The following is a 26,337-nucleotide window of genomic DNA, read 5'->3' on the forward strand; positions in this document are numbered from 1 at the left end:
TTGGCCAGCCCCAAGGTTGTGGTATGTACAAGCTCTCCCCCATTTTACAATTCACTCAGTCTCACCCCTGTGACAGTACATGTGTATGAAGTTTTTATCTACAGTTACTTTATTATCTGTCCACAGACAGAATGAACATTGGATTAGCTTCATGACCCTGAGGTACATCTGGCCTTACCCTTATCCCCACTGCAACGTTGTCTCAACATTGTCCCCTCAAAGACAGCAGAGACAAGGTTCAAAAATCTCATTCATCTTAAATTAGGCCCACTGATTTCAATAGACCTCAAAGATCTGGGTCAAACCATAGCATAAACATACCATAAATTCATGATCCCCTTCTGTTTTGGTGCTGTTTGTATTGTAAAAATCAATATACAATTCAAAACCGTTAATCCAACATCAGATTTTTTTCTATCTTCAAAAAATCAGTTTCCAATTTATGAATAAACACATCAATTAGATCACCCACTGCTAATCTGTTGTATTTTATTGCTTTGGTTGAATTCAGATGTATTTGGTTGTAGACTGGAACAGGTAGGTTAAAGGATTGAAAGCCTTTGTTTGCCTGAAGCATGAAACTGTAATTACAGTATCACTGTAATGCATCATTACAATTTTATACAGACCAGCTGAGGGCATGTCTGTGTCCCACTTAACCAAAAGGTTTGAAGAGGAAATGGAAACCAAAACAGCAAAAATGTCATCTCATCTGCAATTAGCAAGATTCAGGTAAGAGACCTTTCAATAAAATTAGTCCTTTGTTTCAATTTCCTTAGAAAACTGCCCAGCAGCTATTTATCATCAAGAAATAACACTATCACAGCTTAAATGTACTGTATGTGCCATATCAAGTGCATCACGTGACAAGTTCATCTAAATTATATATTACTGAAGAATTCACTTCCATAAATTGAGCGGGGATTTTCCCCGCCATGTCTGGACAGTGACAGCTATTTCTTTAGTTGATTTTGAGCTCTTTATTTTAACTCAACTGGCTTAGGCCAATCTTAGAGTCAAATCCCATTTCTTCTGTGGCATGGGGTGCTTTACTCACTGCTGGGTGGCACCCCCTTCCGGCAATTCAGGAGATTAGCTCCCCCAACCTTGGCACCCCTTTCCTGTGGTTGCACAGCCTGTCCTCCCATTCATTCATTCCACTTGTGGCTACTTTGTGACTCAGCCCTCCAGCTGGGTCACATTGTGATTTCCCCTTCCACTGGGGGGTGGGGAGAAAGAAGAGAGAAGGGGCTGGATGCTTTCCAAGTCTCTCAGGACAAGCAGCATTCAACTATCCTCATGCCTGCTGCCCTGACACTATCACTCCTGCCACAACTCAGGCAATCTGCTAGTTCACACCCTGGCAGTACCACTCGGCAGGGGTTAGTAGGGGAACCCAGGCCCACCTTCTCCTCAGGGTCCCAGTTCAAGTCCCTTTACCAAGGAGTCAACATCTGCAGCTTCCCTAACATTACTGCTCTCAACCCTGCACTACTTCCTACCTTGCTTCCACTCTTTCTAGTCAGACCCCTCTCTCATAGGTCTCAGGGATTCTTCTCTCTTCTGCCCTCTTACCCCAGGAAGAAGTGACTACCACTTTTCATGCTGCAGTCCTTCTGTTGCTAGTCTCTTGGCTTTATGCAAGCCCTGCCTGTTCCCTCACAGGTAAGCTCGCTTTCAATTAGCAGCCTCCTGATAGCTTAAATCTCTTCCTTGTTTGCTGCTTAATTGGGCCTGCCTGGCCTAATTCATCCCTCTCAGGGCCTACCCCATCACACACCCACACCTTCAACCTCAAAACTGCAACCCAAAGGCTGCCATGATCTAGTTCAATCAGTCAACCTGTACCTTGATCGGGGTGGGCAAACTACAGCACAAGCTGTCTCGCAAGCTTCTGTTGGGGAGCGGGTTCTAAGGATCAGCCCCACTCTGGCATTCCAGCTGGGGGCCGTACCATGCAGCTCCCATAAGCCACAGCAAGGCCCCTCTCCAGCTCCTACACACTCCAAGGACCCTGCTCCAATGGCCCCCTCCAGCACTCCAATAGGAGCTGCAGGGGTGGAGCCTGCAGACAGGGCAGTGTGCAGAGCTGCCTGGCTGTGCCTCTGCATAGGAGCCGAAGGAACATGCTGCTGCTTCCAGGAGTCACTTGAGGTAAGCGCCACTGGGAGCCTGCACCCCTGAGCCTAACCCCCTGCCCTATCCCTGATCCCCCTCCTTCCCTCCAAAGCCCTCAATCCCAGCCCTGATCCTCCTCCTGCCCTCCAAACCCCTGATCCCCAGCCCCACCCCAGAGCCCACATGCCCCCAGCCAGAGTCCTCACCCCCCACACCCACACCTCAATCCCCTCCTGCACCCTGAATTCCTCATTTCTGGCCCCACCCTGGAGCCTGCAACCCAACCCCAATTTCATGAGCATTCATAGCCCACCACACAATTTCTATTCCTAGATGTGGCCCTTGGGCCAAAGAGTTTGCCCATCCCTGACCTAGATTGAAGTTGGCTTCCTTTTTCTTCACTACTATAGTTCGTTGTGGTGGTGGAGGGAGTAGCTGTTGAAGTTCTTGGGTCAGATCCTAACCCAGTGTAAATGGTCATGGCTCCATCAAAGTCTATGGATTTATGACAATTTACCTCAGCTGAGGTAATGTTTTGCAAACTACTGCTTTGGAGGCTCCAAACTGTGGTGTGTGGGCCACTGGTCACAAAAAATATGCTTTTGGTAATTCATAGAGAGCGAGCATCATCTGACATGTTACTCCCTTGTTTCCAGCTGTTACATTAACTGTTTTTTCAATATCATTTTCTCCTGAAAATAGTCATCATTGATATGGATATTATGGAACTAAACATAGCAGGGAAGTGGTACACGAGGCAGTCTCTATTCACTGGGGTCCACAATACATAATTTAAGGACTGCTCCTCCAAAAGAAATCAAAGACTGTTAATGCTGCACCTTTTTTTTCCTGTGTGTGCAAAGTTTAAAAGCGATGCATTTAACATTTATATCATGAATTACTGCCACCTACACATAGGAGCTATTTCAGGAACATTCACTTTCTTGTTCATCTCATCTCCTCACAGCTGCTCCCTCTGTTCTTGGGTGGGGAGTGTTCTTCCAGTTACCAGAAGCATAGACCAGCTCAATACAGTCTGCTTTTTCAGATGGCAGACTCCAGAGGGAGTGCAGAATACAGAAAGGAAATTAATTAGGAGTCTCACTCAGCCAGCAGGGGTTAAAGTGTACAGCAGCCTGAGGCAATTCACTGTTTTGACGAGGCTGTCAAAACATTTAAATTGGTGTCCCTGTTTCCCTCGCTCTTTGCCCTATCCCTGCTCCATCCCTCTGGGGACTCTATTTATTGAGCCTTTGTTAGAGAAGAGATGCTGTCAGATTAGCAAACTGTACCTTTCTGAACAGATCTGTGGCCCTTCCTAGTGTTGACTGTCAGATGATACTGTTATGTCTTTGAGTAGAAATCTCACTGAAATCCTTGGGTCATCACTCATGTAGTGAGCTAGAATGCTAGTGTATATAAACAACTAAATATTATATAACATCTGGAAAATCCTGCTTTATCTGATGACTGGAAAAAATCTTTAGTAAAAAGAGTTGTAGGTCTTAGATTTAGTTCTATTGCTATATCAAAGTACCTCTATGCCACAAATGAGTGGTTGTGCTCTCACAAACAGGGAGAGAGACAAAAGCCACATAGATGTGAATATTTTGCACTAACATTAAAAGAATTGGAGACATTTATTAGGTACGGGTTATTATAATACCCTCCTCACTGTAGTACCCAGGTTCTTTCCAGTACTGCATTAAGCTGTGTGACTAACACATGCAATCATAGATGCCAACTCCATGGGTGCTCCACAGCTCAAGCACCCAAAGAATAAAAATAGGAGTGTTGAGCACCCACCAGCCACAGTGGTTCTGGCCCCAGGGCTTGTCACCAGTCAGCTGTTCAGTGGGCCCCTGCCCTTGGCCACCAGTCAGCGAGTGGCTGGCAGGAGACAATTGGGGCAGGCAGGCAGTGAGAACAGGCAGAGCATGGGTGGAGCACCCACTGAGAAAAACAAAATTCAGCACCTGTGCAGGTAATAGCGTTCCTAGGGGAAAATGGTGTGTGCCATGTGGTTTTCTTTTGTATACATGCTACTATATGTTTACATTAGTAAAGTCAACATCAACAAAGTACTCCTTGCACATGGCGCAGAAGGTAATGAGGTCTCTAATCAGGGCCACCCAGAGGATTCTGGGGGCCTGGGGTCTTCAGCAGCGGGGGGGGGGTCCTTCTGCTCTGGGACCCGCCGCCAAAGTGCCCTGAAGACCCCCAGTGGAGACCCCCCGCCACTGAATTACCACCGAAGCGGGACCCACCACCAAAGTGCAGCTTCGGTGGCGGGTCCCGCTTCAGCAGTAATTCGGCGGCAAGGGGTCCTTCTGCCCCAGAGCAGAAGGACCCCCCGCCAGTGAAGACTGGGAGCAGAAGAAGCTCTGGGGGCCCGGGACCCAGAGCAAGTGAAGGACCCCACTCCAGGCCCCCAAAAACTCTCATGGGGGTCCCTGCAGGGCCCAGGGCAAATTGCCCCACTTGCCCCCCAGGCAGCACAGTCTCTAATAGTTTTTATTTCCCTTGAAAGTTCATTCCAGAGTCTGGGATCAGCTCCCAGGAAAGCTCTCTCTTGTACAGAAAAGGCTTACCCTTGAGACAGACAGCTCCATTGTGACAGAGGAGTTGAGCCATTAACTATGGCTCTCCCTAACCTATTCTCAGGATAAGCCATTCACAGCAGGAATTCACAAATATACCCTTGAGACAAAGCAAAAATAAATCTATTATCACCTCTTCCCATCATCACCACCAATCTGACTTGCTATACTTATAAATTAATATGGTCATCTGTGCCTGTCACAGGGGTCCACTCACCATAAGCAGCACCTCCTGGTAGCCATCCTGGGCATTCACTCTATCAGCTTGCACTCTCCCACTGGTGTGGTCTTCTACTACCTTGTTTTGCACTATGGCCCCACTCTCTCCCAGGTCTGCAGCTTCCTCTGTGGCTTGGCTCTCCAGCCAGGTCACTAAAGTCCTCCCTTTCCAGGGAATTCACAATCTTTCCAGAACTACTTCCTGTTGCCTCCAACCACTCCTCGGTGGCTGGTAGGGAAACTCAGGCCCACACTTCACACGGGGTTCCAAGCCAGGGACCTTACAACAAGCAGCCACAGTCCCTGTACAGTTCTGCCTCTTACTGCTATTTCCCTGGCTTCTTTGTACATAGATAGCATCCCACTTCTCTGGTTTTGCCAGCTTCCTCCACTCAGAGATTGACTACAACCTTTCCCCCAGCCCACCTCTCTGTAGCCAGCAACAAAGCTCTATACAGGCCCTGTCTCTTCCTGCACAGGTGAGCCAGTTCTTAATTAGCTGCCTTCCACCTAAATCTCCCCTGCTTGCAGCCTAATTAGCTGATTGGGCCCACCTGGCCCAATCCAGCTTTTGCTGGGCTAGTGTGCGAGGAGCATATCCCATCACAGTGCCTCACAATACATGTTCTGCTACATACCTGCTGTGGTACACTTAATGTTGTTTCAGCTAAACCCACAGTTTTCCTCCAACACCCTTTACAGTAAGATTTTTAAAGCTATTTCCATTATAAAATATTCACCATGCTACTTCTACTAGCTGAAGTTTTAAAAACAAGAAGGAAGCAAGCATAATCCAGCTTTAATGGCATATGTTCTACCAGGTTATTTTTTTATTATTAAAGATCCCATCATATTTTCTGGAGTATCAACACCCAGATAAAGTTTCAGTACGTTCGGACTATTTAAGTTCCCTCTGCAGATTCATTTGGATAATATGCTCTTTGTCATCATATTTAAGCACCAATATATAGTTTGCATAGCACCTTGGGAACCTTATGGCTAAGAAGGTTATGGCACAAGGGCTTTTCTGATGTTCCTGGAAGTGTGGCTGCTATCTTGTCTCTCTTGTTGATTGCGCTGTTAATTTCTCTGGCTAAGCTAAAACTTCACCCCCTCCCAGGTAAGAAAAGTAAAGAAAATACAAGTTCTGACAGAATTCTTTACCTCAGGGGTTCTCAAATTCCATTGCACTTTGACCCCCTTCTGACAACAAAAATTATTACACAGCCCCAGGAGGGGGGAACGAAACCTGAGCCACACCACCCTGGGTGGGGGCGGAGGGGGGAGGGGAGCCAAAGCCACAAGGCTTCCACCCCAAGCCAGTGGAGGGAGGCAGTGGGGGGTTTGCCTGAGCCCTGCCACCCACAGCCAAAGCCCTTGAGCTTTGGCTTCAGCCCCGGGCCCCAGCAAGTCTAACGTCAGCCCTGGTGACCCCATTAAAGCACTGTCATGCCCCACTTTGGGGTCCTGACCCACAGTTTGAGAACCACCGCTTTATCTACTTCCTCTGTTCCTGCACAAGAAATTCTTCCTCGCTACAGGGATGTCCCTTTTTAAGGGGAACTTATGCCCAACCTCGACCATAAGCTCCAGTCTTAACAATAAAGTGGGCATGAGGTTTCCACACATCTCTCCCTCAAGACTACCTTCTTTGCTTTGCCATTATCCCTGAATTTCCCCCTTGAGACTTGGCTCTTTACCCTGAGATGGTCTTGGCTATCTTACCTACTGGTTGGTTTTGTTTTTTTAAATTGCTTTTGGACTAGAGAAACTTAAAGCTCCTGTATCTTTCCTGGGGAGTCTCCACAAGAAGACTTGCCCCTCCGCCCCCCCTTCTGAGGGAAGGGAGCTGTTTATATCCTCTGATGCTCCTTCACAGAATTCCTCACTGTGACAGCCTCCATTCCCGTCAGTTCCGGAAAGTACTACTCCCAGCATTCCTCGCTGGGCTGAAACTGGGAACAGGTAGTGCTGGACCTGGAGACCACCTTTAAGGGCCAGCATGCCCTGGTATAGGTATGATCTGTATGACCTTACAGGTGTTAGATGAGACACAGGAGGGCTCTGCTATTTTCCCCTGAATATAGAAATGTGGAAAATTACAGGTTTTGAATTTTAAAACCCCAGAGTGAGGATAATAATAACTTGAAGGAAGGAGAGATTGAAATAGCAGGAGAACATGAAGGAGCTGCCCCACCTGGGCCCAAAGGGCATTCATAGGGATTTGTAGCATCATCTATGGCCATGTGCTTGGGACTGAGTAAGAGTTTAAAAACAGCAGGCACAAAGAAGGATTTTTAATATACGGGAGGCCAGCTATTATGTGGAGGCTCATTATGGAAAGAGAGGAGAAGTTGATTTGACTTGTGCATATTGCTGCGGAAGAGTGAAGGCTCAAATTAGTAGCCCTGAACCATCATCACGCTTTCTCTAAAAGGAAATCACACTAGCTTTGTGAACCCTAATGCCTCTGCAAAGGAATTGGTGTGGCTTTCAATTGCCAAATCCTCATAGCATTGGTTTACATTTCTTTCCCACTAGTACTTGCCTTCCTTATCCCAACAGGATAAACAAAACCACTTCTAACTCCAGCAACTAGCAATCCAACCCTTGAAAATTATTAGAAACTGCTATCTGCAGTACAACGATACTAGTCTAATTAGGAATGATCACTGGGGAAATGAGGTTGAGTGGCCAGTCAGTAAATTGGACTCAAATTTTCTCACACATATAGCTCTCTATTTCAACCGGATAGAGACAAGTTATAGTATTTATGTATTTTACTAGCAGGTTAACATTCATACCAGTCATTTTTTTCTAGTGGTATCAGATTCTTACACATTTGTTAGTTAGTGTTTATTGTTTTCCATTAAAACAGGCCTGATTTCTCTATATAGTGTGAAATAGAAGCATGACACCTATTGATTTGCAGGACACAGTTTGCTGCTGCTGTCCCCACTGCAGGCAGTATCTTAGTGTATTTCACTATCTGCTTCTTAAAATAAAAAGTGCTGCTTCACCCATATTCATATAAACGAATGTATAAGGTAAAATCTGTCAATTTCCAGTCATCTCTTTCCCCTCCTTCCCCAACACCCACCTCTTTTGTTACACTATTTTGCTCCTCCATGAGGCAATTTACACACACTCAGCCTCTTATACAGTGGGGAATTATTTTCTGGCACTTATCCATTAGGCAGAGTTGCTGGATTATATTAAACTTTGAAAATGTAAGTTATATAAATACACAGCAAGTTTTTGAATGGAATATTTACAATTGCAAATATATTCTGAGGTTAATTCTCCAAATAAGAGTGTTCAAAATAAAGAGTATTTAAACTATAATATAGGAAAAGAGCATAGCCTAGGGGTTATAATGCCCTACTATGAGTCAGAGTGCCTGGGTTTTACTGTTGGTTCTGCCACTGATTTATGGGTCACCTTGGGCAAGTCACTTAACCTCTGTGCCTCATTCTCCACTTCTGCCAAATTGTGACAATATGAGCTACCTAATAGGGATGTTATTAGTTTTAAGGTCCTAAACCTGCAAGCGCACAAATGTTTAGTTGTATTCATGCTAACAGACCCACTGGCTTCAATATAAGTCACAGGCCTAGATTTTAGTGTTTCCAATAATACCAGTGTTTTATAGCATTTTAGGATCCTCTGCTGAAAAGTGCTAAACAGCATTGTAAAAAATACAATTCTACTTTCAGGGAAAGGTATTACAACGTATTACAATGTAGGTCAAAATTTAAACCTTTGATACAGAAAATATTTAAAGCCACATTAATTAAACACTTTGCATTTTTATATCCTTCTAGACGTTACTGACCCATGGGGCCTAGCCAGCCTGAGGTCGAAGCCCCTCCTCAGGCAGGCATCCACAGGTTCCATAGCTGCCAGCAGTTAGGCTTGTTGACATTCCCCTTAGGAGATCCCTGGACATATCAAGGTAATTCCAGTAAGGGGGCTGTCTTCCAAGGGGACTAGGCTCTATGCCCAGCAAGCATAAGAGTGGGATGTAGCTGATTGGAATTCAAGTCTTATGTTTCTGTTTGATCCCTGGCTGATGCAAGCCTTAATTTTTCCACTGAGGGATTGGTCTGTTCTGGAACCATAAGGAAAAGCAGCCTTTTTTTTTTTTAAACACCAGGAGTTTGGGGGCACAATGGTTCTCCCCCCACATAGATATCCAAGTGTGAAAGGGGTTAATGAGGGTCAATTTCTTTGCTCTGATGCACACATGGCTTCCACTGATATCAATGGGAGCCACATGCATGCATCAGAGTGGGACTTCACCGCTAAGGTTAGAATTGAAAATCCAATTATTAGTACTTACCTGCAACTTATATGTGTAGTGTTAACAAAAATAAATACCTACTGTGATCTGGTTAGGAAACAGGAGTAAAAGTAGGATTTCTATAAAAATTTAATTTAACTGCAGAAGGCTGAAAATCAATAGCACTGAACTCAATTAGGATTAGTTTTCAAATGGAAAATGCTGTGCCTAGAATAAAAGGAAGAGAGTTCCCCTCAAAGACCCTGCCCTGCAGAAATTTTACATTCTACTGGCTTCTGCTGTGCAGGCTGATATTGAAGAGGGATAGATGACAATCTATGAAGAGAGCAGCAACATAGAAAAAAGAAGATCCACTTGAAGCACTGAGTTAAACTAAAAAGGTCTCTCTAAAATGGTTCATTTCTTACAAACGATTTTTAGACACCTTGAATGAAAAGGCATCAAGATAAGCAAAGAATTCCCTGAACTACATACCTTAGATTTGTAGATAAGTTTGCACATAGGCTTGGAAACAATGATCAGAAGACAGTCACTGTACATAAAGAGTCAGGAATGTGGATTCAGGGTGAATCTACATAAGAAACTTGTTCAGACAAATGTGAAGGGAAAGAATGAAACAGGCAGATATCTTTAAAGCTTCAGATTAATTCCTGTTGACAGCAAAGGATAATAAAAGTTGAATGGGGACACTTGGCATACAGAATATAAATTCTCCCCTCACTCAGCCCCAGGTACCTTTTATCCCAGAGTGCTCGTGACAGGCATGAAGAGGAAGTTCTTATTTTTTATAAATTTTGAGTAATTAACAGAATGTGTATTCAAAGGGAAAAAAATTGTCCTGCTTGCCAGCAGACTAGCTGGCACCCCTGTAAAAGGAGCTTACTATTCTGTTTTCAGGTGCAACTATTACCTCAGTTCCTGCTCCCCACTAGTGTATTAGTTAAGCATTATGGCTATACCAACATCCATCCCTTCTAGGATATTGTCCTATGGTGCAATGGTCCAATAGACTTAACTGCTCAACTCACTCCCTGCTCTATCTCCAGTGAAAACAAATCGAACAGTAAAAAAAAAAAAAAAGACCCAGTTTTAGCTTGTATGTGCTTTTCAAAGAAAGAAATATTCTGTATATCATCAATATGCCAATAACGGACTTTTTTGGTTCGCTTACAATTTAAAGAATTGTTTGGGGTCCACCCAAAATAGGAAGTTTGAGATTTTCAGTTCAACTAAACATTTTCTTCAACCCAAACAAAAAACCTTTGTTTTGATTTTTTAGCATTTTAATAGTTAATTTTTAAAAATAAATTGAATAGAAATTTCAAACAAAAAGTTGTTTTGAATTGAAAGATTGAAAAGTTTTGTTTCAAAAAATGTCAAAACAAAAGGTTCCCATTTTTTGGGAGTGTGTCCCCTATTTCTCCTTCCAACTGAAACAATTTGCCAAAGTCAACATGAATTTGCTAAATGATTTGGTCAACTTGTTTCTGCATTTTTTACCAAAAAAGTTTCAGTCTCAAAATTTCACCCAGCTGTAATGATCAAGTCATTTTTAGATGGCAAATGACATTATAAACAATACAAGTATGCAATAATGGAGCTCATGAAGTTACAAACAACTAACATTTATTAACCTAATAATTAATCCAAGAGGAACTATATGAAATGAAATTTGAAATTAAATATCTTGGCCTAATTTTTCAAGAGTGACTAGTGATTTTGTGTTTCTCATTTCTTACGGAATCAACAAAGGGTGAAAGTAACAAAAGACTTAATGGTATGGGGGGCCTGGCTCTGGGCCCCCAGAAGGGGTGGGGCCTCAGGCAGAAGGGGTGGAGCTGGGGAGTCAGCCTCCTCTAGCCAGCCCTTCCATGCTGCCGGGGCTCCAGCGGTGATTTAAAGGGCCCGGGCTCCGGCCGCTGCCAGCAGTTTAACTCAGCTTTGTACGGGCTGATACCGGCAGCCACTTCCTACCGGTACGCCATACCAGCCCACTTTCACCTCTGGAGTCAACTTAAGACACATTAACTGGTCTAGATTTACAGAAAGTGCTGAGCCTGCTGAAAAATAGCTATCTTCTTTAGCTGAGCTAAAGCTGAACATCCAACCAATCAAATAAAATAAATAAAAGGGGATGTAAAGACACTAGTCACTTTTGAAAATCAAGGTACTTTAAAGATGCCTCCAATTAATCTTATCTATGTGTGTGTTTTCCTTTAGCAAATTAGGCAGTGTGAACTGCACAAACCATATGAGCCAAGAAGAAATTGGAAAAAAGCTTGTTTACTATGACTGAGCAAACCAAAATTTCTTCACCTCCTTTCACTCAGGTAATGACTTAGTTTCATGTTTAAAATGTATTTATGTCTTCAAGTTTAAAGCTCATTTGTTTGGGAGCCATTACTGTTGTGCTGGCAGCTTTGGAATAAAACTTAAATCCCGAATTGGCTTCAAGGTCTAAATAACAATGATAATGATGACTCTATCAGATCCATGCACACTCATCCGCAGAATAAATTAGGCAGTGGGCAATTTGTTACTGCTGCCTATATGCACATAGGCATCTCACTGCTCCCTTGTCATCTCCTGTCTCACCATAATTAAACTAATTTTTTTTGAGGGGGGAGTGGGTGGCTGCAGAGCAAGACCCCAATTGAGGCCTCTGAGTATAACCACAATATAAATAGCCATCCATATACCTTAATCATGTTTGGGCAATACACCATTATATGCCCAGTTCTAGTGGGGAAGTTATATTTTCTAAAATTTAACTGCAAAGCTGTTTCCCAGTAAAAAAAAACAATTCTAATCAATATTTGTTTTATTTTACAGGGTATATCAAGATTTTTCTTTGAGAATAGATTAGTAGTTCTTTTCTTACTTGGGATTTCTCAAATAACTGTAGTATATTTAAATACCACTAGAGGGAAGCCAAGTTATGTCTGACAGATCATAACAACATTTTAACATGTAACATGAATAAAAATCTCTCAGGATGTTGTAAGAAGTGTCAGTTTTACAAAATAAGTGTGAGGAAGTCAAACAACACTGCAAAAATATTTTAACATTTACTATAGCTTTGTATTTTTTCCTTTTGTACATTGCATTGGTTTCTTCTATCCAATTTGAATTTAGAACACAAAGAGTGGAACCTGACATTTCTTTCTAAGTTACTGGAAAAAGACTCTGACCAGGTAATTTACTGGAAGTCATTCCTGTCTGATGGTATTTTGGTTACCCACCTGAAGTGACTTGATAGTTTCAGTTCAGTTTCTAATATGCAGATGAAGTTCACGCCACACAGAAAAGCTAATCCTAATTGGCACCCTCAGCATGAAGGCCAGGGATTGAGATGGCATGGAAGATCAAACTTCCCTCTGAACGTCCAGAAGTCATCACTCCAGTTCAGGGCATATTGGCATTATTCCACACCACCACCACCTAGAAAACACAAGTTAAGCTATATGAAGTAGTTGAAACTCAGTTTGGAAAAACAGAGCACGTAGGGGAAATCCACTGGTTCAGAATTGCCCACTTTTCTCTCCAAATTAATGGCGTGCCCTGATCCTGCAAAGACTCAAACATGTGCTTGAGTTTACATATGTGAGTAGTCGCACCAAAGTCAATATCACTACTTGTGTATGTAAAGTTACACACATGCTTAAGTCCTTGTAGGACTGGGGTCTTAAAGTTCCACACCACTTCTAATGTTCTGGAAGTGGTATTGTATCTACTCCAAGAGTACAGGTCTAAAGTAGTACCATGGTGTCAGTATGTAGCTTCCTTAACAAAATCCATGACTGAAGTTCAAACTACACAAATATGAAGAGAGTCCTAAACACAGTGGGATCCTGTTGCTCTATCCAGGCCATCTTTTGGATAATGTTACTGCCATATCTGTTCCAAGAGGCTTTATCAAATAGGAATGGGACAATCTGAAGGGTTGAAAATTATAACTGCTTATAGTTGCCTTAAACTGAAGAGGGGGAAGAAAATTCTAATTCTTCTGGCAGCTTGTTTACTTTTAATGATTGATGATAATACTTTATAGTAGAGATGAGTTGGAGCCGTATTTAGATCTGGGGAACATTAGAATCTAGGTTTTCTTGTCTGGGTCTGTAACAAGCCAGGATGTCCACAAGTGCCTCTTTATGGCAGGCAGGTGCCTCACAGTCCAAGCCAGCGATTCGTGGCTTGGCTCGACGCGGGGGGGTGAAGCGTATTTCGGGCTTGATCTACGAAGAGACCCGGGGAGTGCTGAAGGTGTTCTTGGAGAACGTGATCCGCGATGCTGTCACTTATACTGAACATGCCAAGCGAAAGACTGTAACGGCTATGGATGTGGTTTATGCCCTGAAGCGCCAGGGCCGTACTCTCTATGGTTTTGGCGGCTAAACGGGTCACTAAAGTCCCTGCCCTTCTCTTAGGGTCTCTCCCCACTCTCTTCCAGCATTCTCTGGGGCTGAGAATACCCTTGTCACAGGCTAATTATTATACACGTCTCAAAGGTATACGCTATATAAATCCCGTATCCTAACTCAAAACATCTGACTCTGCCACCTTTTGTCACTTTTGACTCATCTTCAGTTCCCAATCTTCCTTCAAAATGGAGGGTTCCTGGGTTTATCCCCATTAACCCCAAAGTTCAAACAAAGCAACTATTCACTCAGTGCCCACCCACCCTGGGCTTAATAACTTTCCTCACTTTCCTCCAAGGTTATTTCCCTGTTCCCGGCCCCTTATATAGACAGAACAGTGGCCACAGAGGCATTCTCTTCACACCAGCACTCATAGATTAGCATGAAACATCCCCTCTGTTTCCTTCAAACCTAGTTTTCTCCCAGTTCCCAGCCCCTTATACTCCTCTGACCTTTCCTCCACCTCCCACTGCCAAGAACTCCCTGTTTCTGGCCAATCTCTCTTCCTTCCCTGCTGCCAAGCCTCCTTAACACTCTCCTGACCCCAGTTACCACCCAACCCCCTAATCAGGACTAGGCATGGCACATCTGTTCCATCCTCAGCTGCATTTGATTAGTGAAGAAGAGGACTAGCTGGCCCCTGGTCTCTGGCCCTTAAAGGTCCTTTACAGGGTTTTTCAATGCAAATTACAACATCTCTCCTGCCCCCCAACCACACAACAGTGTACAGCAGTGTAAATACAAAGGTGTAACCCCCCAGTATCTTACTAATATAGTGTACAAAAAATTAAAAAGGCAAAGTCAATTTGAAAGGATAGTCTTGTGATTAGACTAAGGCCTGGTCTACACTAAGGGGGGGTTGAACTAAGGTACGCAGCTGAACTCGAACTACCTTAGTTCGAAGTACTCACCCGTCCAGACGCCGCGGGATGGAAGTCCGCGGCTCCCCCGTCGACTCCGCCACTGCCGTTCACGGTGGTGGAGTTCCGGAGTCGACGGGAGCGCATTCGGAGTTCGATACATCGCGTCTAGATTAGACGCGATGTATCGAACTCCGAGAAGTCGAACGCTAGCCACCGACCCGGACGGTAAGTATAGACGTACCCTAAGGAAACCTTAGTTTAATTTCTAGCTCTGTCATACTTAGCGTGTGACCTTGGGCAAGTGAGAATCTGTGCCTCACTTTCCCCAAGAGGGGAATCCAACAAAGATGTTCAAAATATACATGGAATAATAATTGTCGGGTACTCAGATTTAAAATATTTATTAAAGTTAATGTTTAAAATCAAATTTACACAAGTTAAGAGAGAAGGTACTGTACATCTGGGGTAAGGCTTGGGTTATGAGGGATTACACACTGATGAGGGCCATAGAGGTTGAAATGTAGTTGCAAAGGTTTAAGACTAACTTTGATGTGACTATTGGTTCATAAAAGAATAAAGGAGATCGTTGGGCATCTTCTTGTGTCTTTCAGGAAGAGGAGAAGTTCAGTTAAAGATCAGGACTATTTTATAGACTTATATGAGAGAAATTTCCTCAGAAAGATTTATTAAATTGCTGTGTTATCTACAACACAATGGAGTGACTCGCACCAGGAATATGAAAATAGTGAAGTTATGGTATAATGGAAATGAACACCCCCAAGCCTTTGGAAAATTCCACCCTGATCTAAAAAAATGTGTAGCTTGGATCCACCTCTACGCAAAATGCCTCTGGCAGAAAAGAAATATCTTTGATGGCCATACAACCCTAGATGAGGGAAAAGTCAGTCAAAGAATCCTTGTGCCAGGCAACTTGAGAAACAAGGTGATGATGCATTTTGGTATCATCCTGGACTCATTCTGAATAAAATTTACTCATCACTGTATCTGAGAATTTGATAGACAGAACTGGCTATTACAACTATTAGATCAGTAAATTATAAAGAGAACTTACATGCCTACAAAGTGGGGAAAAAAAGCAAAATGTAGATATTACAGACTGGGGCTCCTTAACTGTTTTATCCAACTATCAGTCCAATAGCCTTGGACAAGAAGCTTCAGGAGGGACACGTTAGATTTAATTATTCAGAAAGCAGGATTATGCAAGGAAAAAGGAGGGTAAATGTTTTGCAGTAAGATCAGATTCACACTCAGGAATTCTCTCTATTATGCCGTAACACACAGCAATTCAGAGGAGCAGAATAGAAGGAGAGTGGCTACAAAACTAAAAGAATACATTAAAAGGTTTCATTGAGTTGAGCATTTGTATGTTGGCTCTGTAAACTGTCCAATGCTTTCTCGTAACAGCGCTTTTGATTGGTAGATGTATTCCACAGAGATGCAGCCCCATCCATCTGCTTCCTTGAAACAGCATCATAGTAGAATGTATTCTGGGGGGAGAAACATAATACTCCAGCATGCTGTCTGCTATGATACTTCAAAGGAGCAAGCAATGTTGGTGGAAGAAGTCCCCATTCAATTCACATGACAGCTCTGCCAAAAGAGTATGGGAGAACTTATAGACATTCTAGTTGCAGAATTTTATTCATTGCACCACTAAAAATGCTTTTAATGTAGAGTATGAAACCACAGAAGTCTCTAGCTCACTAAACTAACCCTACAGCTCGTAAAAACCCAGGAAAGCCATTAATATACTATGCACATGGGTATTTTTAGATCACATGACATTGTTCATTATTTGCTTTAACATTCAAAGGAAAGGAGCCATGGGTGAAAAGGGTTTTCCCTTTGTTTTTTTAGATCAGAAGAGATGTGTATTAGGGTACAATCCCTAAGGTGTAATGAATAGATTTCAGGTCTACAGCACAGATAAGATTACATTAACAAAACCAACTGACATTTTATATGTGCTTTCCTTGTCCAGTTAACTCACTTGGCTTAAATATCTCCGGGACAGTTACTATGTAAGTACTGAGAATATACCCTTAAAATATAAAATAATCAATACTTTCTAGTGTTTTGGCTGTTATATGTGGGGAGAATACTGAATTGTTTGCTTTTCAACTGGTTGCTTTGCCAGTATTCTATTTAAAAAATACCAATAGATTTGGAATAAAGTAGCTTATTTTCCTGATTAATGATTATGCAAATTAACCTTAAAATATGCATATAAAGAGAAAATGTTAAGCAATGAAAGATTTTACTCTAAATTTTAACATGCAGACAGGGCCAGATCCACTACTGGTGTAAATCAATGTAGCTCCATTGACTGCAATGGAGTTATTTCAGTTTATAACCAGTCAGTGATTTGGTCCACCATGTCTTTATGGAGAAAGAGAGAAAAACATTTTCATTTTCTAAAGCAGAGGAAGTTTTGTTACAGTTTTTACTTCTCATTCCCGGTCTAAGCATTTTAAATACTAATTTTGGATTTGCAAGAAATGAGCAGCAGTAGTAAAAAAACAAAAAATTGTTGCAGTGAGCAGAATGACACTGGCTTTAGAATAGATTAGGATGGCATCTAAAGCAAACAGGGACAGGGAGGTTTTAAAATTCTATTTACTGAGATTAAAGAGTTCTAACTGGAGGAGAGAACATGAATGAAAGTAACCTACAGCTAGATGGAAAGGAAGTAGAGGCTGAAAGAGGAGAGTGGATGGGTGAAGATGTACAGGATAGAGTGAGAAGATGGGATCAATCCACAGAGAGTTTGTAAGTCCAGAAAAGCAATTTTAAGTGGGATTTAGAAATAGATAAGAAGGTGACCAAGAATGGGGTGATCTCATCCCACTTCCTGGAGCAAAGAGAACCATTTAGCCACAGAATTCTAGACTTCTTGAAACTGAACAGAGATATAGGAAGGTTATAGAAGAGAATTGTGATGTAATCAAGATAAATTGCTTATATTAGCAGAAAAGGAACTTTACGAGACCTGAAATGTGAGCTGTATAAGGTAGGTGATATGCTCTGATGAGCAAAAGATGGCACCAAGTTTCAAGCAATTAAGTTATAAAACAGATAACATTATATACGTTATACATTAGCTGCTACAAATTGGTACAACTTCCAATACAGCCAGTAGAGCAATGCCAGTTAACACCAGCTCAGAACCTAGCATACATGATGGTGAGTATAAAGGTTTTGTCATGAGTTGAGACGGACCAAATGTGGGTAAAGCTGACATCCCAAATGATTGCTAATAAAATCTTCACATCATACCATTTTTATATACCACATTTAAATTACAATAACCATGCCATACAAGTTTTCCATAGTAGAAGCATTTTTTTAAAGTATTGGGGCTATTTTTTTATTGCTTCACCTTTCATACCTACCTGACTGAATACAAGTACAATTGTACAGAATTTTTAAGGAGGAGGAGAAATGTAACATTTGTTTATATGCTACACTCATAAGCCATTCAGAATAAGTTCTTATACTGCACTCACCACAGCAGTATGTGAGCAACTTTCAGAAGTGCACTAAGAGATGTGGCTACACATTGTCACATTTGTCATGTGTTTGTGCTACCAGAAGTGGTATCACTGACTTCTAGGAAGGGGCATGCGCAGGGACGTAAATTTGACCGCTTTTGGTGGACCATCTTAAACACAGACATATTATACACATTAAATCATATCAACACATGCACATTCATCATACGTATAGAAATAAACAACAGTACACTCACCCTTTCAACAATAATCCATGGGGCTAATTTCATTAACTAAATACTTCAGATTGTTTGAGCAGATCTAGACTCAATTCTCAGCTCCCCGTTCTAACCGATAGAGAATATTTTGTTTTCTGTATACCTCTAACATAGTTCAGCAAATTTTGAGAAATTAGATTTAAATAGGTATTACTGTTACACTTTCCCCAATCTATATTAAAACTGATCGCTGTTAAAGGGTATTATGTCTTTTGCTTTTAAAAAATGATGACAAAAAATCACAGTATTATTTAATGTACACAAACATGCCAGACCTAGTTACAAACATACTGCTGCTCTTACTGTCATCAGGCAGCTTCTAAAAAAAACCCAAAAAAACGCACAACACAGTGACATCACAAACTAAAGGGCTTACTACCCTATTACTATTAGAAATTTCATTCCTCCCTTGAAGTGTAACATGAAAAACTCTTCGTTTCCAATCATTTTCAGTAACCACTGCACCCAAAATACACATTTTACTCCTCATGCTCCTGTGGATTTAGCTATCAAAAGTGTTGTTCCATAACAATTTCCTCCAATGGCATAAATTCTAACAATATTACTAGTGTTGCCCAGCAATGATGAGTTAAACAGGATGTTAGTCGAAAGTGTCTTACTTTATATTTTGTTGTGTGCATGTATAGAATGTGTTTGACTTTGCTTTTTGGGAGGGGGGGTCTCAATTTGATTATTCTTTGCGCAATGACTATCTACCAGCTGAACGGGAAGTTATTGACTCCGGATTGCTTCCTGTAGTGAACAAAAGACTCTTCCCCAAATGTGGCTAGCTAATGGTTTAAGTCAGCATCACATCCAGTGGAACATGCCAACATATCTTTACAAACAACTTATTTTAAGCTTCATTTAACTGTCAGATTAAGCCAGTGTTAAATCTGATAGTAATGTACTGAAAGTGCATTTCCATGAAAATAATATTTCGAGGAAGAAGACTGATACAGGACACTGTCCAGTGCCTCTGGCTTTCAAAGTGGGTTTTTTCCTTCTCTTTTTTTAATGCTTCCATCTTTTTTTTTCCTAATGGCTGAAGGCAGAAAGTTGCTTTCTTGAGACTTCCAAGACAAAATTTTGAATTTTTTAATATGAAAGTCACTCATTTGAACCGTTATAGAACTGACATTTTCCAGACTGCCAGCCAAATATTGATTACAGAGATACTCCCCATATTGCTTATGGGGATACTTGATATAGTTATACACACACACTTTTACACAGATGTGTCTAGATTAGGCTTCTTCAGTTTTCCTGTTTCATCACTGTCTGAAGACAGTCATGTTATACAGAGGAATGTGCACTATAGCTTTAAGAGGGCAGAAGTACACAACACAGAATAGTTCACATCTTATCATCATTGATATCGGAGACGTTTATTATTGGCTGGCTCTGCTAGCTGCACTGAACATTCTGGTACCTTGAGCCCCCTAATCCTGAAGTGCTGGCTTTTGGGGGACATTCACTGAGATGGAATGTGGCATGGGGTGAGATTATCTTGGCTAGAGAAAGAGAAACTCCTGACCCATTTACATGAAGATTTGGTGGGGGGAGGGGAGTGGTGAAAAGGAGCCTTCCCCTAGCAAGTATCTTCAGTGAGGATTAGTGATTAGTGAAACATTCCAGTTGGTCCAAGGGCAATAACAGAGGGAAAAATACCTTCTGTTTCCTATTGCTTAACAAGTTGCCCACAGAAAAATAAACTGCCACTCTGCCCCCACCCAAGTAAAAGTGTATCGGTAACACTGTTGAAGTCAGTCAAGATATCTCCATACGTCTATATAAATGTATGCAGTCTCTACAGGGCTAACATCATGGTTAAACAATATTTAGGAGGAAAAATGTATGCCAATATTTTACTCTCAGAATGAGAGCAGTTTCCCTATTCTGACCTCAAATGAATTTCATCTTCCTGTAATTATATGAAAGTAATTTTTAGGATCATACATTATTATGCTCCAGCAAATGGGTTCATTGCACTAATGACATCCTTATATACTTCATTGCCCAGCCATCATTGGCAGTATGGTTATGATTTACTGCCAAAGCACGTTGTTTACGTGGTTTCCCCCCACGCACACTTTTTAAAATATTTTATCCATGGAAAACTGGCTTTTCCTGGGAAAGCAGTTTCTTCGATCACTCTTCACCAAGTGATTAATCTTGTAAGATGAGAGGAAAGCAACCGAGCCACAGCATGAGAGACAGGGATAAGTTACAAAGAATCCTGTGGCACCTTATAGACTAACAGACGTTCTGCAGCATGAGCTTTCGTGGGTGAATACCCACTTCTTCAGATGCAAGTCTTGCATCTGAAGAAGTGGGTATTCACCCACGAAAGCTCATGCTGCAGAACGTCTGTTAGTCTATAAGGTGCCACAGGATTCTTTGTTGCTTTTACAGATCCAGACTAACACGGCTACCCCTCTGATACAGGGATAAGTTAGATAGCTATTTTTCCACTTATACATGAACACGTGATTTAAACACAATTTATAGCATTTCTATGAATGTAATTTTAAATAGATTATTCCTTGCACCAACAGTAATGAAAGCTCAAGAGCCTTACCAATTCCTCTGCTCTTTTCCATTCCTTAGATGTCCTGACACTGACTATGCTATGAAGAGCTCAACAAAGTTAATTCCTCAGGAAAGGCACTATGCAATAACTCTGGGAGAAGGAAGAGTATGGAAGCAGCTTCATAACTAGGGGTTCCATTAAGGGGAAAGCACTGCTTCCTCTTCTCTGCTGAAGGAAAGAGAGCGGTAACGATGCTGAGCACTTTTGAAAATGTATCCCTAAATGCTTTTATGCATGCAGTACCCTGTAGTATCCAAACATGCCAATTTAGGATTCTATTTCAAAGCAGCAACTAGTGGTTATACCATATAGGAAGATGTGAACCAATGAGACCCTTGAGATTTAAATAAGGTAGTTTTCCAAATAAAGGCCTTCACAGTTGCATGGAGAAAAGGGTATGACTTTTAAATCCAGAATAGTAAATGAAATAATATGAATAAAACTGAAATTAGGAGTACCTGCAAATATGGAACTTGAGTTAATAGGGATTAAATAAGTTATAACTGATGCCCATGGACTACCAAGCCTTTCGTTTAGAGTGGATCTAACTATCTGACTTGTCCTTTTTAGAAACAAGAAACTATGTCAAAACCATGTTTCCATAGTGGTTTATCTATGGGAGATACTTTATCTTCTTTATCTATGGGAGATACTTAGTCATTTCTCATCAAGGTTAATAACCATTATAAATTGATGGAGAGTGAGTGAGTGTGTGTGTGTGAGAGAGAGAGAGACTAAAGTCACAAACTAGGGAAGAGGTTTCCAACAATAATAAAAATTAAAATCCAATTGATATAATCAATCAAATAAATGGTGAGATTCTGTCCACAGATCTAACTGTACAATTCCCACTGAAGTCAATGTATCTGAGGGTGAAAATTTGGCCCAAAGCAACAACAACAACAAAAGATAGCACAACATTGTCTGCAGTACACATTTAAACGTCTGCCATAAAGGCTAAAGCAAAAGATATAAATCAGATAGTGTAATGCCACAGTTCACTAATTAACTTAGACAATCAGGAAATAAATCTATGTTCAAGCCAGTAACTTAATTTTCTCCCCTTCATTATTTAAAATTTGGTGAAAAGGACTAAGATTCCCTGAAAAATGCCCTCGGGCCTCCATATAAAATTGGACACCCCACAAAAATAATTTAATTTGGCAGTGGAAAAATTTGAGACAATGTAAGCTTATGTTAACAGACAAATCCATCCTAAAACCCCTCAAGATAAACATTAAAGATTATACTATATATGCAGCAAAATAATTTCTGTGTGATGGATAAGAAAAGAACCAAGAGGTACAACTACGATAGTAATTCCCGGCCCCTTATATCAGAGAGGGTGAGAATCTTGAAAGCTTGCCACCACAACCTCCTTCCTTCCCCACAGCAACAATTCTATATTAGGAGTTCTTTTTTTTTTTTCAGCTTCTTTAAGACACTCCATTTAAAAAGCCTGACAGTAAAACTAATCAGTGATGTTAATTACAAAAGCTATAGTGTGACTTTGGCAGACAGTAGTAATTCAAAAATAAATGTTTGAGCCTAAAGAGAGTTGTTATGATTTATATCCCCCATACAGTCTCATAGAGTTAAAAGGCATTCACTTCAAGTGAGACAACATAGATTTAACTGCATAGGCAGATAGAACTAGTTATGAGATCGGTCCCTCAGTCCACTCAATTTGATTACATTAGTTTTGTTTCATTAGATAAAATTGTATAGGTAGATTAAATATGCCAGTCTTGTCTGTGCCTTATCTAGGTACTGGCTCTTTTGAATGACTCTTCTTTATGTAACAACTACACCAAAATATGAAGTATATTTTTAAAAGATTTACTCCCAATCAAGATTATACACAGACTTTCAGAAGACAAAGCAACAAAGTTTCAGGAGACTTTCAGGAGATAAAGTTTGGGAATCATTTCAAGAGAATTCTGAGCTTGTCATAAGTCTAGGTATATGTGCAAGTGTTACTAGGTAGCGGAGTTAATAAGGAAAACAATTATATATATATTTCAGAAGAATCAAATCGCACAAGGGCCTTTGCATTTGGTTTACACATGACTTATTAGTCCTCACAGTCCCCAGTTATTGGGCCTGTTTTAAGATGTAGCCAGTCTTGTCTGTGCCTTATCTAGGTACTGGCTCTTTTGAATGACTCTTCATTCTATATATCTGGCTCTTTTGAATGACTCTTCACCCTATATATCAACCAGATTTTGGTCTCTGCAACATCAGTATAAATCTGGAGTAACTCCACTTAATTCAGTGAAGTTACCCTAGATTTACTTTAGTGAAACCAAGACTAGAATTTTGGCTCTCTCTCTCTGGGGTTTGTGATTCCAATTTATCTTAGGATAGAAGAGATTTTGCTTAGTATTCATTAAATTCTTGCTTCTGTATGGGATTTTCCTATCCTTTTGGGGTTTTCAAAGTACTAGATTTACTTTCTTGATTCTTCTTTTGCAATTCTGATAGCTCCTTTAACATTTCCTTTGGGGGTTCTACTTCTGCCTGACAGGGTTTCCCAAAACTCGATCTTTAGGCCTAACTTTTTTGGGAGATTTCATCCATTTAATGTTCAGCTATCACCTTTACACTGATACCTTCATATCTACCTCTTCCCCTTTTGATCTTTTTATCCTTTGCACTGTCCGATATTGACAAATATATGTCAGACATCTCCTCCTGGATATCTGACCACTACCTCAAATCCAATGGGCCAGATTTATCCCTACTGTAGTTGTGAGGGTTAGGGAGGAAAGAGAATGGGGGAAACATTGACAGTTCTTTGAAACTGGGAGCTCCCCATGTTGCTAAAATCAATGCAGCCGAACTGGTTTTAGCAACAGTGAAAATTGTAAAAGTTACCTAGTTTAGACAATGCTTGTGTGTCAAGACAAAACTGACCTGGGTAAACACAGCTCTGAAAAAAAGGGCTCATTAGGAAAGACATATGGCAAGAATCTACCTCCCTTGGCTTCAGTCTGATTTGAGAATGTACATCTGAAAGCAGAAATTGGCTTCTATTGTAGCAGAAATTGGCTAAAACACTGAAAGTGTCCTTACGTAGAAGACTGTCACAATGTGGCTTCCAACCACTTCGAGTTTATGCTTGGAAATCTACGTTGAGATCCAGCAAGGCACTTCAGTACATGCTTAACTTTAAGCACGTGAGTGGTCCTAGTGACTTCAGTAGGACCACTCCTGTGCTTATATGCTTTGCCAGATCAGGTCCTGTAGGCAGTGGTTCTCAAGCAGGGGTACGTGTATCCCTGGGGGTACTCAGAGGTCTCTTAGGGGGTACATCAACTCATCTAGATATTTGCCTAGTTTTACAACAGTCTACATAAAAAGCACTAACAAACTAAAATGTTCATAGATAATGATTTGTTTATACTGCTCTGTACACTGTACTTACATTTCAGTGTATAATATTTATATTCCAATTGATTTATTTTATAATTATATGGTAAAAATGAGAAAGTAAAGCAATTTTTTGTAACAGTATGCTGTAGACTTTTGTATTTTTAGCTCTGATTTTGTAAGCTTTTAAGTGAGGTGAAACTTGGGGGTACACAAGAGAAATCAGACTCTTGAAAGGGGTACAGCCATCAGGAAAGGTTGAGAGCCACTGCTGTAGGTAGTTCCACATGTTGCCATAGCACCTCCTGGTATCAGAGCCTGCCATTGCAGGTGTCTTCATCTCCAGCACCCCATTACCCACTTATCTGGCCCGGCAATAGCCTGTGTCTGCCTACATGTTCCATGACGGAGCCCTCTGGCCAGGTTGCTTTTTAAGTTCAGTCCTCTTCCAAGGTAGCAGAGGACAACTGAAAATCCAAATAAATCTTCTTCTGCCCCTCTTGGGTTATACTGAAGTTCCCTGCTCTTCCCAGGGACTGCATAGCTCCTTCTTTGCTCCTCTTTACTGGCTCTCTTCCCTCATTGAGTTTTCTTCCCTCACTGACCCTTTCACAGCTAGGATCATTAATTGTAATTGAGTCACCAGATCAGAATCAGCTGGGAGTTAATAGTCACCTCACAGGCAAGGCTGAGCCCGACTCACTTGAAAGGGCCAGTCACACCAGGATGGGGCTGCCCCTGATTTTTTACCTACATTCTTGAGCCTACCCACTCCAACCTCTCACTTGTCAGATCCATAATCTTTACTGCATACATCATGCTAAAAATAAAACCAGAATAAACAAAAGAATTTATCAGAAGATTTTTTTTGGTGTATTCATCACCATGTATGAAGATATACTGAAGATCACAAGGTAATGTAAGGCTGCTATTTATAGGCCCAAACCTACTCCATTAATTGAAAAGGGAAGCTCCCACTGATTTCAATGGGAACAACATCTGGCCCTACATACAGGATACTGAATCACAATATTGCAGTGAAACAACAGATGTGCTGACATTAAATACAATGCTATCTGCTTTTGGAAGGTGTAAGTCTAAAGTCTCCCCTTTAAAAATTTGGTTACTTAAGAGCCATCACTTACGGAATTGTAGTGACCTTCTAATTTGTGCAAACATCCCCTTGCTACTGCCCGCTCCACTTGTCTAGACTACTCTCTGTCCCTCCACACAATCTGGCCAATGTTGATGTGAGAGCCTTTTCTTCAAAACATTCTGTAGACTGGGCAGCCTTTGTATGTTTCTCAGCCTCCCTGACCCTTCATCTCATTTCAAATCTCAAATAAAAACAACTCTTATCTCATCCCTTGCCTAAACCTTTTAACCGTTGCTGTTATTTAACTCTTCACTGTATAATTCCCAGACACAATCTTTATTAAGATAGAATCAGAAGTTAGAATGTGGAAAAGACTTAGTCTACCTAGACCTGGTCTACCTCCATGCCAATGTAGGGTTATTCCCTATTGTACATTAACTGGTATTTTGACAAGCCTAGCTTTAAATATCCCAACCAAATTAGCTTCTTCTGCTTCTCTTGGGAGACTATTTCACAGATTAATAGATCTTAGTGTCAGGAAATTTTGCCTCATATTATCCTAAATTTTCTCTTCTTTATTTCATCTCAAGACTTAAAGATATCCCTGTATATATTGCAGGCCAGGGGTAGGCAACCTATGGCACGTGTGCCAAAGGCGGCACGTGAGCTGATTTTCAGTGGCACTCACACTGCCCGGATTCTGGACACCAGTCCCGGGTGCTCTGCATTTTAATTTAATTTTAAATGAAGCTTCTTAAACATTTTAAAAACCTTATTTACTTTACATACAACAATAGTTTAGTTATATATTATAGACTTAGAGAAAGAGACCTTCTAAAAACATTAAAATGTATGACTGGCATGCAAAACCTTAAATTAGCGTGAATAAATGAAGACTCGGCACACCACTTCTGAAAGGTTGCCGACCCCTGTTGTAGACCCTGGTTCTATTATTGGATTCACAT

At 41.2% G+C, this 26,337-nt stretch overlaps 2 protein-coding genes across 6 annotated transcripts in view; one reads left to right on the forward strand and one right to left on the reverse strand.

Annotated features, from left to right (window-relative positions):
* Positions 1-5,353, reverse strand: part of MAPK10 (mitogen-activated protein kinase 10) — a 388,740-nt gene extending 383,387 nt beyond the window's left edge. For all 5 annotated transcript variants that reach the window (XM_039539665.1, XM_039539664.1, XM_039539667.1 and 2 more), the window contains exon 1: positions 4,936-5,353. The gene's annotated coding sequence lies outside the window, so the exon portion shown is untranslated. The remainder of the gene's footprint in view (positions 1-4,935) is intronic.
* Positions 5,354-6,876: 1,523 nt separating this feature from the next.
* PTPN13 (protein tyrosine phosphatase non-receptor type 13) overlaps positions 6,877-26,337 on the forward strand; it is a 211,006-nt gene continuing 191,545 nt past the window's right edge. Inside the window, exons 1-6 of the mRNA XM_039539642.1 lie at positions 6,877-6,953; positions 8,762-8,892; positions 11,461-11,570; positions 16,524-16,563; positions 17,513-17,552; positions 20,922-21,089. The gene's annotated coding sequence lies outside the window, so the exon portion shown is untranslated. The remainder of the gene's footprint in view (positions 6,954-8,761; positions 8,893-11,460; positions 11,571-16,523; positions 16,564-17,512; positions 17,553-20,921; positions 21,090-26,337) is intronic.

Source organism: Mauremys reevesii, linkage group 5 (assembly GCF_016161935.1).
Source record: "Mauremys reevesii isolate NIE-2019 linkage group 5, ASM1616193v1, whole genome shotgun sequence".
Classification (NCBI taxonomy): Eukaryota; Metazoa; Chordata; order Testudines; family Geoemydidae; genus Mauremys; species Mauremys reevesii.